Here is a 16,517-nt window from a genome sequence, read left to right on the forward strand (position 1 = left end):
TCATTTACCATACACAATCCTGCTATGTGAATAATGGCTTGCTTTCTGATTACTCTGGCTGGCTTCTACCTTCCCTGACAAATTTGGAAACACGAGGCTCAGTGTCATTCTGAGACAGCGTTTTAGTGGTAGTTCTGCTGGCGGAACCCCTGTTGTTACATGTGGAGTGGTATGAGAGTTCATGAGGAATTGTGAGATTTTAGTTTCCAAGGTTCCTCCTGACAGTTTCTTTACGTCAGACTTGAAAGTTTAAAAGGCTCTCCCGGCTAGTCCATTTGATGCTGGGTGGTCAGGCGCAGTTCTAATATGTTTAATACCGTTGAGAGTGGCGAAGTTTTGAAACTCAGCACTTGTGAATACGGTTCTATTGTCTGATACCATGACTTCAGGCAATCCATGAGTTGAAAAGCATGGGTGTAATATTTCAGCCCAATTCAACTTTATTTCTTGAAGCCAATCGCAACCGAGAAGGATTGGTCCTTCACCTATCACTATTATCACTGGGAGCTGGATAGACTGTTGTCCATAGCTTGTGGTGTCTTTCATTTTTATTGCTTCTCTCGTATAAGTCTTCAACTTGGCAGAAGTGCTCTTCAAGTTCAATGGTTGGACTTCCTCTCTTAAGTACTGAAATCTATGCTCGTCCATCACAGTGCTTGATGCACCTGTATCCATTTCCATCTTAAGATATTTCTCATTTACCCAGAGCATTACAGTAATAGGGTCTGCCTTGCCTATTTTTAGATTAAACAGAGAGTCAATACCAGAATCACTGGTGCTATGTTCTTCCACATTGTATACTTGTAACATCTTGGCTAGTATGCGATCAATTCCAGCCCCTCTTGACCCGGAGTCGCAATACAGGTGAAATTAGATTTTATTTTAAATACCCAAGGTCCTTGGTTGAGCTCAATAAACAACAATCACCAGGTTTGTAACTTTAAAACACAAATAATCTTTTATTATGTACAGTATTATAATTAAATGGACAGAAAGTGTAACTATCTACTACCCATTTCCCAACCCCCCCCTTCCTAACTCGCTCCACTCTCTAGACACACACAGACTGACAAGCAACACAGATGGGAAATAGTAGTGGAAAGGGAAATAAAATATAAAATTAAAATAAAAGAAGCATCTCTGATGCACTTGGATTACTTCCAGTCAATTTCTGAAGTTCAGGCTTTCATTTGGTACTTCTTACATCAAGGCATGAGATGGTTTTCTCTGGCAACATCATCTACTTTCTCTGCAGACTCAGCATCATTTCAGTGAGAGAGAGAGGAGTGAGAGAGGAGAGTGGAGAGAAGAGAGAGAGAGGAGAAAGAGAGAGAGAGAGAGAGAGAGAGAGAACGGGTGCCTTTCACTTCCCAGGTCCAAACACCTCTGCCCAATTTTCTCAGAAAACATCACGCAGGAAACAATCACTGGCTGTTGTCAGGCAGAACACTGTCTCTGGCAAACCCACCAGTTACCAGTTAACCACTTGAATCAAGTCCCTCCAAAGCTGGTTCCTAAGATCCATTCAGTGCCGAGGAGTCTAGTTTGGCCTCTCCAACAAAGAAAACCTGCGACTGCCGTATCCTAGCAAGTAGGCTGTTTCAATAGAATCTTCTGCTTAAAGGCACATCCCGATTAAGGGTCCACGGACCAAAAATAATAAAATAAATGGGAACAAAGGAAATAATAGGAAGGACACTTATAATTGATAGATTGCTCGATAATCCTGACTTAGCTCTGCACTACTTTATTAAAAGTACTTTTATGGGAGGGCAGCATGGTGGCGCAGTGGTTAGCATTCCTGCCTCACGGCGCCGGGGTCCTGAGTTCGATCGCAGCTCTGGGTCAATGTCCGTGTGGAGTTTGCACATTCTCCCCGTGTTTGCGTGGGTTTCACCCCCACAACCCAAAGATGTGCAGGGTAGGTGAATTGGCCACACTAAATTGCCCCTCAATTGGAAAAAATGAATTGGGCACTCTAAATTTATAAAAAAGAAACAAAAAGTACTTTTATGGGGACAAAAAACCACACTAAACCTCCTTAAACCGACATGATTCAGGAGTGTGTTTACCATCACATCACTAACATTCCACCTTGAGCATTACTGACTGATTACCTATTCTGTACCTTTTGTTTTGTTGGTGGTTGAATTTGTTTCCTGCTTTGTTGCTGCTTCGATGGTTTTTGCACCATGGCTGGCAGCAGATTCCTTCCCTATCTGGTGAATGGTGACATTTTATGTGCTCTGCAGCTCTTGCGCACTTTTTTTAGCACTTTGCATGGCCAGCAATATCTCCATTGCTTGTTTAAAATTTATATTAACCTCCGCAAGCAATCTGCATCGAACAGCATTGTTGTTCACACCACAGACTAACCTATCATGTAACATGTCATTTAAGGTGGCTCCAAAATCAAAATACTCTGATAATTGCTTCAGTTTCACAATGTGAGTCATAATCGATTTGCCTGGAGCTCTCACCCTCAAATTAAATTTGAATCTTTGGAGTATGACTAATGGTTACAATTGAGCCTTCATTAAGTCCACAAGCTCACTAAATGATTTTGAGTCGGGCATGCTTGGGCTGTAAAACTGCAAATAAGGTTATAGGTCTGATGTCCACAAACACTTAGGAGAATTGCTTTGCATTTTGCCTTCTCCCCGATTTCATTTCCATGAAAAGAATACGCAAGGTGCTCGATGTATTGTTCCCAGTCTTCTATGGAGGATCAAATGGTCTATTCGCCACAAAGAGGCATTCGAGTGAGTACTTTCTTTTCAGACTTCGATTAAAACAGGATACTCACAGGTATCAGGCCAGAAGCAGTATCAGGGTAATTTATCCTGATCACCAGGTGTAAAGTTGCACTGTCACAGACTTTATTAGTGAACACGAAAGGTAATTATTAATAAGAATTGTACAGCAGCCTCATGGCTGTAGCCAGCTCCTCAAAATGTCTCTGCCCAGGAACCTGTCTCACCCTTGGGTAATTCAACAGAGTCCCAATTAGTCACCCAGGCCAGGTGACCCTTACTCTGCTGTGTTGCCCTTAAAGGGGCAACCACCACACATCTACACAAATCACAGAACCTACCTCAATCATTTTACATCTTTCTTCATTGGATATCTTCAGCTCTTCAATCAAAGCTGTTTCCTGGATTAGTTTTGAGAGAGTAAACAGTAAAAGGGGTTGAATGATGAAGACTACAAAATAAATCACCAAATGAAAGATATTACAGCACAGGACGCGACCATTTGGCCCATCACTGTGCCTGTGCTAGTTCGTGAACCATCTGAACAAATCCGATTTTCCTGCCCTTTACTAACGGCCTTTTGGATTCTCTCTTTTCAGATCCTTATCCAGCTCCTTTTAAATATTATTATTGTCTCTGCCTCAATAGCCCCTGTGATAAAACATTCTGTGGCTGAATTTCCGCTAATTATATCAATGCAATCCAAATTGGTCAAAACAATGTGAATTTCAAATCTAAGTAAATTATATCTAAAACCACTTAAGTTGATATTTTCAGTGACGTTTCTCGTTGGTTGCTGATTCATTTTTCTCGAAACAGGTTATATTCATAAAACTACGTCACGCACACCCCTATGTTGGTTGGCAATGCAAACTTCCACTAATTGTGTTGGTTCAACAAAGCTCTTCAAATTGCAATCCTTTTGGACAGGCACGCTTTGAAAGCTTCCTTGCATCAAAAAGCATTTAATTTTGACCATTGAAACTATTAAATAGTTCAGTATAGTTTTTTTGAAAGTCATTACCACTGGAAAAAAAAGAGACAGGCTGCAAAGCTTAGGCATTAGTTCTGAACTTTGCAAGCATTGGTTGGTTGAGTTTGGTCAGTACTTATCGTGAGCACCCACCAGTCATTGGGATGTAAGACCTACATGCCGGGCATCGCACCAGCACTAGTATATTCATATACCACGTCACTCATTTGTGTGGTAGGCAGGATGTTAGGTGCAATTCCACGAATGGCAGCATTTGCCGAATAATACTGCCTGTGCTAAAATGTCACTATCAATTTCAGGTTATCAGCTGGGCTCGCAATGTAGCTCACGTATGCTTGCCAGGAGTTACATGTATTCATATTCAGGGACCCGTCCTCCAAGGGCAAAAAGAATATAACCAGACAGTTCACCTTTTTGGAATCAACAAAAGCATAGGGGTCAATATGTGGTGAATTTGCCATGGCAATGTCTCAACCAATCAGAACCAACTTGCCAACCAACCAGCACCTCTTTTCTCATGCAGTATAAATTGTTGCTCCCTTTGGAATTTGGTATTCTTGCATTTATCCTGATGAGTGAAAGGCAAAAAACTTCGACAGCCTGTCCTCCTTTTCAGTGCTCAACTTGACTAAAGTCATCATCATTGATCACCCCATTTTCAGTTGTATTCATAGAACTGCACCAGGTTACGAATCTTATATATATCAAGGGAACGTTTAAATGGAAGAAGAAACAATTACACGCTATGACGTGGCTCAATTGCACTGATTCATTTTAATTTTATGATTCTGCAACTCAATTGTAGTGGAAACTTGAACTGTACCCTAACAGGCGCATTTTGGGCACAGTTTCCCAATCGCACCCAAAATGGAAAATCTATCCCTCTCTCTGTAAAACATTTCTTCGAACTTCCCTCTTCATTCTCCCAGTGATGCTTCTCAGTCTGTTAACCATTCACCGAAAGTCCAACAAATCTCACCATTTACCCTCTCAAAATCTTCTGTCATTTTAATTTTAAAAACGATTCCCGCTTGGGTCACTGTCTGTGCGGAGTCTGCACATTCTCCACTTGTCTGCGTGGGTTCCCTCCGGTTGCTTCGGTTTCCTCCCACAAATCCCGAAAGATGTGCTTGTTAGGTGAATTGAACATTCTGATTTCTCTCTCTGTGCACCCGAACAGGCACCGCAATGTGGCGACTAGGGGATTTTCACAGTAACTTCATTGCAGTGTTAATGTAAGCTTACTTGTGACACTAACAAAGATTATTACAAAAGCCTATATTAGATCGCACAATCCTTCTCTGCACCTCCCTTGAGGGATGGTATTTTCCTTTGCTCAGAATGTTATATTTCAAATTGAGCTTCATCTTCCCATCTCCTTATTTAGCATCATCTAAATACACATAAAGGCCGCAAATTGCTGGTCACAATGAAAGACAGCTCACATTCATTCTCTTGGGATAATCGAATGTTAAATGGAATTAATTCCACTTCTGATTCATTGATCTGCAATGAACTGTATCAAAACCAAACCACTAGGTGCATACCTCAAAAATTAAAGCATCTTTAGAAATCAGCAGGTTTTGAGCCTTATGAATCTGCTTCTGAAAAATTAAAAGACATAAACCCAAAAGTTGCATTAATCACACAAAATATTTGGGTTACACTTAGCAACTTAATTATTTCCGTGCAGAATGGACATAATTGGGTACAGTCAGTCACTTCCTGGAAACATGTTTCTATAAGTAACCGGGATTGATTTACATGGAAATTCTGTGTTCTACAACCAACCTTGACCCACTGTATTTTACATAAGAACATAAGAATTAGGAGCAGGAGTAGGCCATCTGGCCACTCGAGCCTGCTCCCCCATTCAATGAGATCATGGCTCAGAGGATACCCCAAAGGGCAACCGTGTATATTCATACAGGCCCCGGTGTGTATTAATCGTTACATATGGCCGGGAGGCAGGGTTTGTGGACTCAGCTCCACTTTCCGGCCCGAACACCATAACCCTTAATCCCTTTATTCTTCAAAAAACTATCTATCTTTATCTTAAAAACTTTTAATGAAGGAGCCTCTACTGCTTCACTGGGCAAGGAATTCCATAGATTCACAACCCTTTGGGTGAAGAAGTTCCTGCTAAACTCAGTCCGAAATCTACTTCCCCTTATTTGAAAAATGAAAATCACTTATTGTCACAAGTAGGCTTCAAATGAAGTTACTGTGAAAAGCCCCTAGTCACCACATTCCGGCGCCTGTTCGGGGAGGCTGGAACGGGAATTGAACTGCTGCTGGCCTGCTTTGGTCTGCTTTCAAAGCCAGCGATTTAGCCCTGTGCTAAACAGCCTATGCATCCTAGTTCTGCTTTCACCCTCCAGTGGAAACAACCTGCCCGCATCTATCCTATCTATTCCCTTCATAATTTTATATGTTTCTATAAGATCCTCCCTCATCCTTCTAAATTCCAACGAGTACAGTCCCAGTCTACTCAACCTCTCCTCGTAATCCAACCCCTTCAGCTCTGGGATTAACCTAGTGAATCTCCTCTGCACACCCTCCAGTGCCATAACGTTCCTTCTCAAGTAAGGAGACCAAAACTGAACACAATACTCCAGGTGTGGCCTCACTAACACCTTATACAATTGCAGCATAACCTTCCTAGTCTTAAACTACATCCCTCTAGCAATGAAGGACAAAATTCCATTCGCCTTCTTAATCACCTGTTGCACCTGTAAACCAACTTTTTGAGACTCATGCACTAGCACACCCAGGTCTCTCGCACAGCAGCATGTTTTAATATTTTATCATTTAAATAATAATCCCTTTTGCTCTTATTCCTACCAAAATGGATAACCTCACATTTGTCAATATTGTATTCCATCTGCCAGACACTAGCCCATTCACTTAGCCTATCCAAATCCCTCTGCAGACTTCCAGTATCCTCTGCACTTTATGCGTTACCACTCATCTTAGTGTCGTCTGCAAACTTGGACACATTGCCCTTGGTCCCCAACTCCAAATCATCTATGTAAATTGTGAACAATTGTGGGCCCAACACTGATCCCTGAGGGACACCACTAGCTACTGATTGCCAACCAGAGAAACACCCATTAATCCCCACTCTTTGCTTTCTATTAATTAACCAATCCTCTATCCATGCTACTACTTTCTCTAATTGCCATGCATCTTTATCTTATGCAGCAAACTTTTGTGTGGCACCTTGTCAAAGGCTTTCTGGAAATCCAGATATACCACATCCATTGGCTCTCCGTTATCTACCGCACTGGTAATGTCCTCAAAATATTCCACTAAAATTAGTTAGGCACGACCTGCCCTTTATGAACCCATGCTGCGTCTGCCCAATGGGACAATTTCCATCCAGATGCCTCGCTATTTCTTCCTTGATGATAGATTCCAGCATCTTCCCTACTACCGAAGTTAAGCTCACTGGCCTATAATTACCCGCTTTCTGCCTACCTCCTTTTTTAAACAGTGGTGTCACGTTTGCTCATTTCCAATCCGCCAGGACCACCCCAGAGCCTAGTGAATTTTGGTAAATTATCACTAGTGCATTTGCAATTTCCCTAGCCATCTCTTTTAGCACTCTGGGATGCATTACATCAGGGTCAGGAGACTTGTCTACCTTTAGCCCCATTAGCTTGCCCATTACTACCTCCTTAGTGATAACAATCCTCTCAAGGTCCTCACCTGTCATAGTCTCATTTCTATCAGTCACTGGCATGTTATTTGTGTCTTCCATTGTGAAACCGACCCAAAAATCCTGTTCAGTTCCTCAGCCATTTCCTCATCTCCCATTATTAAATCTCCCTTCTCATCCTCTAAAGGACCAATGTCTTTATATATTTTATATATTAGTAGAAACTTTTACTGTCTTTTTTTATATTCTAAGCAAGTTTACTCTCATAATCTATCTTACTCTTCTTTATATCTTTTTTAGTAGCTTTCTGTTGCCCCCTAAAGATTTCCCAATCCTCTAGGCTCCCACTAATCTTTGGCACTTTGTATGCTTTTTCCTTCAATTTGAAATAATCTTGCTTTTATGGGTAACTTTGCTGTGATTTTGAATATGAGTTACGGTCGATTTAATGCATAGAAACTCAATTTCAAAAGACTGTAGATTGTTTGCTGAAAATCCCACCCTGTTCCCACTTATAATGGTGTCAGCCTTCAGTACAAAATATTGATGCTCTCTTAATGTCTAACACAGTGGGAACCAGAATTAAGTGTGAACAAATGTCTTCACACAAGGATGGAGGGTGTTTCTCTTTCTTCGTATAAATAATAATCGCACTGGGGAAAAAATCCCCAACTGAACTGTGACTCAATATTCCTTGCTTGGCTATTGTGTGTTTTCAGTTTTCCTGGCCTGAATATTATACAGCAAGAAACCAATACAGGACCATATAACACTCAAGTAAAATTCCACTCCCTGGTCTTTTAAGGGAGTCATTAAATGTTTATTTTAAACTTATTAACGCAATCACTAAAATAGAGACTTGAGAAAGCTAACGGTTGGTTGGTGGTATCACACGCAGAAAGTTCTAGGTTTATGTTTTAGTTCCAACATCCAGTTTTTCCTTTATATTTAGAGCATGAAAGACATACAAAACAGATACCTTCTTCAAATAAACATGTGTAAAAACTCCATGCCAATAATTTTAAGCCTCCAGAAGCTACGGTCGATCCTCCTGTACTGAGAGAGCTTTGTAAATACGATGTGTGAGTGATATTGTCCTGGTCTTACTCTTGGGTTTCTGACACTTCATTCAAACAAGGTAGAGATAAAACGGAAAAATGTAAACGCTGAAATGCTGAAATGGAAACTAACATGATATTCACATCAGCCGGGTCAATAGTTGAAACAGAGGCCTGATTTTTATGCTTACCCCTGGGCAGGTTTTGAGGCGTGGGAGTGGGGCAGAGGATGAAATAGCATGGACAGGATTCCCTCCAGGATCCTGCCCACCTCAGACAGGACCCGGTTTTACGGTCAGGCGGGCAGGGCCTCAGGGGGAGTCCACTCTTTCCCCTATTACGGCACTTAATGGCCACTTAAGGGCCTTTTCCCACTTAGGTTCAATTTTCAGGCTGGTGGGTGTCCAATGACTGAGGGTGGTAAATTCTCATGATTGATCTCCAGTGGGAAGGGGTGGGCCACCTCCATCAGAAGCCACCTACTGACTGGGGTGCCCTCCCCTCATGGTCCAGAGACCTCCAGATTCCCCCCACCCTCAGCCTAACCCCCGACACTGATATTGCCCTATCTCACGACCACCCAAGATATTCGCTAATGTACCTTCCTTGGGACCCCTGCCACTCACCTTGACACCAGCTCTCTGAGTCAAAAGATTGTGGGTTTGAGCCCTAGCTCCAGAAACGTGAACACATAATCCAATCTGACACCCCCAGTGCAGCTTAGGGCTCAACATCTTTTTTTCGAGGATTCTTCTTGGGATTTTTCAAGTGCTACATTTTGGGTTTTGGGGTAAGTTTTGTTATTTGCCAGCTCCTTTTTCACGCGAGGGGTTCAGGATACCATTCCTCCTTAGTTCCTGCAATTGGAGGACCTGGAGCAACCACATTGAAGAGACTGAAAGTGTGAATGGAGGAGTGGCTCCTTACAGATTCTGTCTCCCATGTTTGTTACTCCTCCAATCAAAGTACACAGGCTACCTTTATTGATTATTTTTGCATAGGCCTTTGAGTTCCTGTTGGCTATTTGTGAGTTTTTTAGGGCGAATCTGCCTACTGCCCCCTTGCATTTTGAACCCTTGTGTGGTACGGAATGAGTGCTACATTTTCAAAGGGGCAGGATTATGGGACTGCTGCCCTGTTGGGGGGACAGTAGGATCATTGCACTTCTGGAGGGGCAGTAATGAGGCATGCTGCACTGTCAAATGCTGAGGGAATGCATTTTTACAGGTTCTATCTTTCAGAAGAGAGATTCAACCATCAGCTTATCAGGTGGATGTTAAAGATCCCATGACATTATTGGAAGAAACGCAGGGTAATCCTGGAAATCCTGGGCTAACATGTATCGCTGTCCATCGTCACAAAAAGCTGATTATCTGTTCATTATTACACTTGTAATGTGGGTGGTGTTAATGGTTGGCTGTACTATAAAGTGAGACATAGGAGATGAAGAAAAAATAAATATTATTTTGTTTCATTTATATTCGCATTTTATATTGAGAGTTTGTAAACTTGTTCAGTCTCACAGCTCTCCTCCCACATACCCAGTGTCCCAGCTATCCCCTATTTATATGTGCTCAAAGATAATACTCATTCACTGTTTCTCCTAACCGTAGCAATCTAATTAAGAACATTAACAAGTGGGACCTTGATATGTACAAATTGGGTGCTGGGTTTCTGCATTGGGATTCTCAGCCTGGATGTTGTGCTCAATACACTGGAGTGGGGCTTGACCCCATGGTTTTCTAACTTCGAGCCACGGTTGACACGGTACAATATGTCAGTACATCCACGTCGTCTGATTTTGGTAAGTTGGCCCGCTCTTTGCAAGCAGTTAAATCCATATAAGCAAGAATAAATTGGCATATGGTATTGATTCCAAATACTACACATCCAAATACTGCACGTCTAACAGCTAGTGTTTCGCCGCATTAAAATTAATATTTACGACTTCCGGTTGCGGGGATGACTAGCTGAGTTGCACGTTTCGGCACCTCCCGTTTTAACGGACTTTTGGGCTCTTATCGGGAGCCCCAACGGAAATTTTTCACGGCCAAACTCAGTGTGAGGCGATAAAGGAAGGAGTCCCCCCGGGTGTGAATGGAAAGAAGCGATAGTAGTGGCCAGATTGCGGAGGATCCTCTGGAGCAGCGGCAGAGAAGAGAAGGGAGAAGCAAGATGACGGCTGAGGGAGCCCAGATGGTATGGGGCCCGGAACTGCAGGAGTTCCTCCGGCGATGTGTGGAGGAGCTCAAGAAGGAGGTGCTTGCGCATATGTTGCTGGCGATTGAGGGATTGAAGGAGACGCAAAAGACCCAGGAGATGGAGCTCCGTGGAGTGAAGGCAAAGGCAGCCGAGAATGAAGACGAGATACAGGGCTTGGTGGTGAAGACGGAGACGCACGAGGCACTACATAAGAGGTGCATAGAAAGGCTGGAAGCCCTGGAAAATAGCTCGAGGAGGGAGAATTTAAGGATTCTGGGTCTTCCCGAAGGGTCAGAGGGAGCGGATGTTTGGGCGTATGTGAGTACGATGCTCCATACTTTAATCGGAGCTGAGGCCCCGACGGGCCCCCTGGAAGTGGAGGGAGCATACCGGGTCCTAGTGAGAAGACCGAAGGCAGGGGAAATACCGCGAGCAATAGTGGTGAGGTTCCACCGCTACAAAGACAGAGAGATGGTCCTGAGATGGGCTAAGAAGACACGGAGTAGCAGGTGGGAAAACGCGGTGATCCGCGTGTATCAAGATTGGAGTGCGGAGGTGGCGAGAAAGAGGGCGAGTTTCAATCGGGCCAAGGCGGTGCTCCACAGGAAAAAAGTGAAATTTGGAATGTTGCAGCCAGCAAGACTGTGGGTTACACACCAGGGCAAACACCACTACTTCGAGACGGCGGAGGAGGCGTGGGCATTTATTCAAGAAGAGAAGTTGGACTAGATTTGAGGAATGGATGTTTGGAAAGAAGTAGCGAGGTGGTGGCAAGGAATTGTAAAGGGGGGAGAGGGGGAGGGCTTATCTGTAAAAATGTTGGACCGTAGAATTGTTTCTCCCCCACACCCAGAGGGGGGACACACGAAGAAATGTGGGCGCCGGTGGGGAAGGGGACAGGGAAGGGGAGAGGGAACTGCGCCATCAGGGGCGGGGCCGAGAGGGAAGCGCGGGCTTTTCTCCCGCGCTACGGAAATTGTGGCGGGAAAAGTGGGCGCAGGAAGGAAGGGGGCCCCACCGAGGTCAGCCAGAGTTTGCTGACTCCCGGAAGCAATATGGGGGGAGCAATCAAGCTAGAAGGGAATCTAGCGAAGGCGTGGGGGGGGGGGGGGGGGGTGGAATTAACTGGGTTGCTGCTGCTGAGGGTAAGGGGGAGCTGATATGGGATGGGATGGTCGGGACGGGAGGGCGCCGTCTGGGGGACAAACGGGTGCGTGGGACCCGGGTGAGGAGCTGGTTTAAAAAAGGGGATGGCTAGTCAACGATGGGGGGGGGGTAAAGGGTCCCCCAACCCGGTTGATCACGTGGAACGCGAGAGGGTTGAACGGGCCAATTAAGAGGGCAAGGGTACTAAAGAGGCTGAAGGCGGATGTGGTTATGCTTCAAGAGACGCACCTGAAAGTGGCGGATCAGGTCAGATTAAGGAAAGGATGGGTGGGACAGATTTTCCACTCGGGATTAGATGCGAAAAATAGAGGGGTGGCAATACTGGTGGGGAAACGGGTACTGTTCGAGGCTAAGACCATAGTGGCGGACAGTGGGGGCAGGTACGTGATGGTGAGTGGCAGATTGCAAGGTGAGGCGGTGGTGCTGGTGAACGTATATGCCCCGAACTGGGATGACGCGGGTTTTATGAAGCGTATGTTGGGGCACATCCCGGACCTAGAGATGGGAAATTTGGTATTGCGGGGGGGACTTCAACACGGTGCTGGACCCAGGGCTGGACCGGTCCAGATCTAGGACCGGGAGTAGGCCGGCAGCGGCCAAAGTGCTTAAGGGGTTTATGGAGCAGATGGGAGGAGTAGATCCCTGTAGATTTGCTAGACCGAGGAGTAAGGAGTTTTCCTTCTTCTCACACGTCCATAAAGTATACTCCCGGATAGACTTTCTTGTCCTGGGAAGGGCGCTGATCCCGAAAGTGGCAGGAACGGAATATTCGGCTATAGCCGTTTCAGATCACGCCCCACACTGGGTGGACCTGGATCTAGGAGAGGAGGAGGAGCAGCGCCCACTTTGGAGATTAGACATGGGACTGTTGGCAGATGAGGGGGTACATGGAAGGGTGAGGGGATGTATTGAAAGGTACCTAGAGGTCAACAATGATGGAGAGGTCCAGGTGGGAGTAGTATGGGAGGCGCTGAAAGCGGTGGTTAGGGGGGAGCTGACTTCCATAAGAGCCCACAAGGGGAAAGAAGAGGGTAAAGAAAGGGAGAGACTGATCGGGGAGATTCTGAGGGTGGATAGGCAATATGCGGAGGCCCCGGATGAAGGGTTATACAGGGAAAGACGGAGACTACAGACGGAGTTTGACCTGCTGACCACGGGTAGGGCGGAGACGCAGTGGAGGAAGGCACAGGGAATATAATATGAGTATGGAGAAAAGGCGAGCCGACTGCTGGCCCAACAACTTAGGAAGAGGGGGGCGGCGAGAGAGATCGGAGGAATTAGCGACGGGGAGGGAAGGATGGAACAGAGGGCGGAGAGGGTGAACGAGGTGTTTAAGTCATTCTATGAAAGGCTGTATAAGTCCCAACCCCCGGAAGGGAAGGAGGGAATGATGCACTTCTTGGACCAGTTGGAGTTCCCGAGGGTTGAGGAGCAGGAGGTGACAGGTCTGGGAGCGCAGATTGAGGTGGAGGAGGTGGTAAAAGGAATCGGGAACATGCAGGCAGGAAAGGCCCCGGGACCAGATGGGTTCCCAGTGGAATTTGCAGGAAATATGTGGACCTACTGGCCCCACTCCTGACGAGAACCTTCAATGAGGCTAAGGAAAGGGGGACACTACCCCCGACGATGTCGGAGGCGACGATATCGTTGATCCTGAAACGAGACAAAGACCCGCTGCAGTGCGGGTCATACAGGCCCATCTCCTTCCTAAATGTAGACGCCAAGTTACTGGCCAAGGTGATGCCGACTAGGATAGAGGACTGTGTCCCAGGGGTGGTACATGACGACCAGACAGGGTTTGTTAAAGGGAGGCAATTGAATGCCAACATACGAAGGTTGCTGGGGGTAATGATGAAGCCCCCACCGGAGGGGGAGGCGGAGATAGTGGTGGCGATGGATGCAGAGAAGGCATTCGATAGAGTGGAGTGGGACTACCTGTGGGAGGTACTGAAGAGATTTGGATTTGGAGAAGTGTTCATCAGGTGGGTTCAGCTCCTGTACGGGGCCCCGGTGGCAAGCGTGGTTACAAACAGGCAACGATCCGACTATTTCCGATTACATAGGGGCACAAGACGGGGGTGTCCCTTGTCCCCGTTACTGTTCGCGTTGGCAATCGAGCCATTGGCCATAGCGCTGAGGGGCTCTAAGAAGTGGAGAGGGGTGTTTTAGAGGAGGAGAGGAACATCGGGTGTCATTATACGCGGATGATCTGCTGCTATATGTGGCGGACCCAGTGAAGGGGATGCCTGAGATAATGTAGACACTCAGGGAGTTTGGAGAGTTCTCGGGATACAAATTGAACATGGGAAAGAGTGAACTATTTGTGATGCACCCCGGGGAACAGGGCAGGGGAATAGACGATCTGCCGCTGAGGAGAGTAGCAAGGGACTTTCGATATCTAGGGATCCAGGTGGCTAGGAACTGGGGAACATTGCATAAACTTAACTTGACACGACAGGTAGAGCAGATGGAGGAGGACTTTAAAAGGTGGGACATGATGCCCCTGTCATTGGCGGGTAGGGTACAGGCGGTCAAAATGGTGGTCCTCCCGAGGTTTCTTTTCGTGTTTCAGTGCCTCCCCATACTGATTACAAAGGCCTTCTTCAAGAAAGTGGAAAGGAGTATTATGAGCTTTGTGTGGGCTGGAAAGACCCCAAGGGTAAAGAGGGGGTTCCTGCAGCGTAGGAGGGACAGAGGGGGATTGGCACTGCCGAGCCTGAGTGATTACTATTGGGCCGCCAACGTGTCTATGATATGTAAGTGGATGAGGGAAGAAGAAGGAGCGGCGTGGAAAAGGCTGGAGATGGCGTCCTGTAGGGGAACAAGTTTAAAAGCACTGGCGACGGCGCCGTTACCGTTTTCCCCGAAAAAATACACCACAAACCCAGTGGTGGTGGCGACTTTGAAGATTTGGGGGCAGTGGAGACGACATAGGGGGGTGACGGGTGCCTCGGTGTGGTCCCCGATAAGGAACAACCACAGGTTCGTCCCGGGAAGGATAGACGGGGGATTCCAATCTTGGCAACGAGCAGGAATTGTGAAATTGAAGGACTTGTTCTTGGACGGGACGTTCGCGAGTCTGGGAGCACTGGTAGAAAAATACGAGTTGCCACCTGGGAATGCCTTCCGATATATGCAAGTGAGGGCATTTGCAAGGCAACAGGTGAGGGAATTTCCGCAGCTCCCGGCGCAGGGGATCCAGGACAGAGTGATCTCAGGGGCATGGGTCGGTGAAGGTAAAGTGTCCGATATATACAGGGAAATGAGAGACGAGGGGGAGACAATGGTAGAGGAGCTAAAGGGTAAATGGGAGGAGGAGCTGGGGGAAGAGATTGAAGAGGGGCTGTGGGCAGATGCCCTAAGTAGGGTAAATTCCTCGTCCTCGTGTGCCAGGCTCACCCTGATTCAATTCAAGGTTCTACACAGGGCACATATGACGGGAGCAAGGCTGAGTAGATTTTTTGGAGTGGAGGATAGGTGCGGGAGGTGCGCGGGAAGCCCGGCAAACCACACCCACATGTTTTGGTCATGTCCGGTATTGCATGGGTTCTGGGTGGGTGTGGCAAGAGTGATCTCAAAGGTGGTGGAGGTCCGGGTCGAACCAAGCTGGGGGTTGGCTATATTTGGGATTGCAGAAGAGCCGGGAGTGCAGGAGGCGAGAGAGGCCGATGTTTTTGCCTTTGCGTCCCTAGTAGCCCGGCAAAGGATTCTACTTATGTGGAAAGGAGCTAAACCCCCGGGCGTGGAGGCCTGGATAAAAGACATGCCAGGGTTTATAAAATTGGAGCGAATAAAGTACGCACTAAGAGGTTCGGCTCAGGGGTTCACCAGGCGGTGGCAACCGTTCCTTGACTATCTCGCAGAGCGATAAGGGAAAACAGGAAAGACAGCAGCAGCAACCCGGGGGGGGGGGGGGGGGTACATGTGGGTCTTTGGTATTTTTTTGTTCTTTTCCATGCTAATTGTTTATAATTATATTTATTTTTTCAGTGTTATTATTTCTTTTTCTGCACTTGTTGTTAGTTAATATATTGTTTAAATAACGGTCAATGTACATTCTGTTACAAAGTTGTAAAAATGGAAAATTCTTTTTGATCAAAAAACTTTAATAAAATATATATATTTTTTTAAATTAATATTTACTTACAGTCAGGTCAGCATTTTCAGTTAATAGTTCATCTATGCGATATTTCAGTTGCCTTTTGTCCTTTTCAATCTTTTCATTCTGTGGAACAAACAAAATGCTGATTCAACCATTGAAGATTCACCCGCCAACTTTGTAGCTTTAGTTTTATGATGGTTGATAAGTAGAGTGCACCTGGCGAGCTTCACCTCTTCCACAACTTTGAGGTCAGTAGATGCTGTTTTTGCCATCTTGGAGAACTCACGTAACTTCATTCACGTCGAGTGCCAGTAGCAAAAGATGCGGCAAGGCTGGACATGGGAGCGAGGCTCAGTGGAGAGTGAATGAGAAGCTGGGGGCTTGGGGTGGGGGTGTTGTCTTAGAGGGTGGGATTGGTGCTGTCGACAGTGGTGTCCTAGAGAGTAAACTGAGAATACTGGTGGTAGTAGAGTTGAGTCAAAGTCAGAGGAGGGAATGGAATGCCGAGGTGGCAGCTGCAGGTTGAGAGTTCAGGGTTGACTGTCTCAGGGAGGATCACAGTAGCTTGGATAATGGAAGG

At 46.0% G+C, this 16,517-nt stretch overlaps 1 long non-coding RNA gene across 1 annotated transcript; it reads right to left on the reverse strand.

Annotated features, from left to right (window-relative positions):
* Nucleotides 1-3,093: 3,093 nt before the first annotated feature.
* Nucleotides 3,094-16,062, reverse strand: LOC140384908 (uncharacterized). The gene is made up of 3 exons (XR_011933209.1): nucleotides 15,983-16,062; nucleotides 5,295-5,351; nucleotides 3,094-3,154 (listed from the first exon to the last, which is right to left on the reverse strand). It is a non-coding gene; the product is annotated as an uncharacterized lncRNA (long non-coding RNA).
* Between the last annotated feature and the right edge of the window lie 455 nt (nucleotides 16,063-16,517).

Source organism: Scyliorhinus torazame, chromosome 10 (genome assembly GCF_047496885.1).
Source record: "Scyliorhinus torazame isolate Kashiwa2021f chromosome 10, sScyTor2.1, whole genome shotgun sequence".
Classification (NCBI taxonomy): domain Eukaryota; kingdom Metazoa; phylum Chordata; class Chondrichthyes; order Carcharhiniformes; family Scyliorhinidae; genus Scyliorhinus; species Scyliorhinus torazame.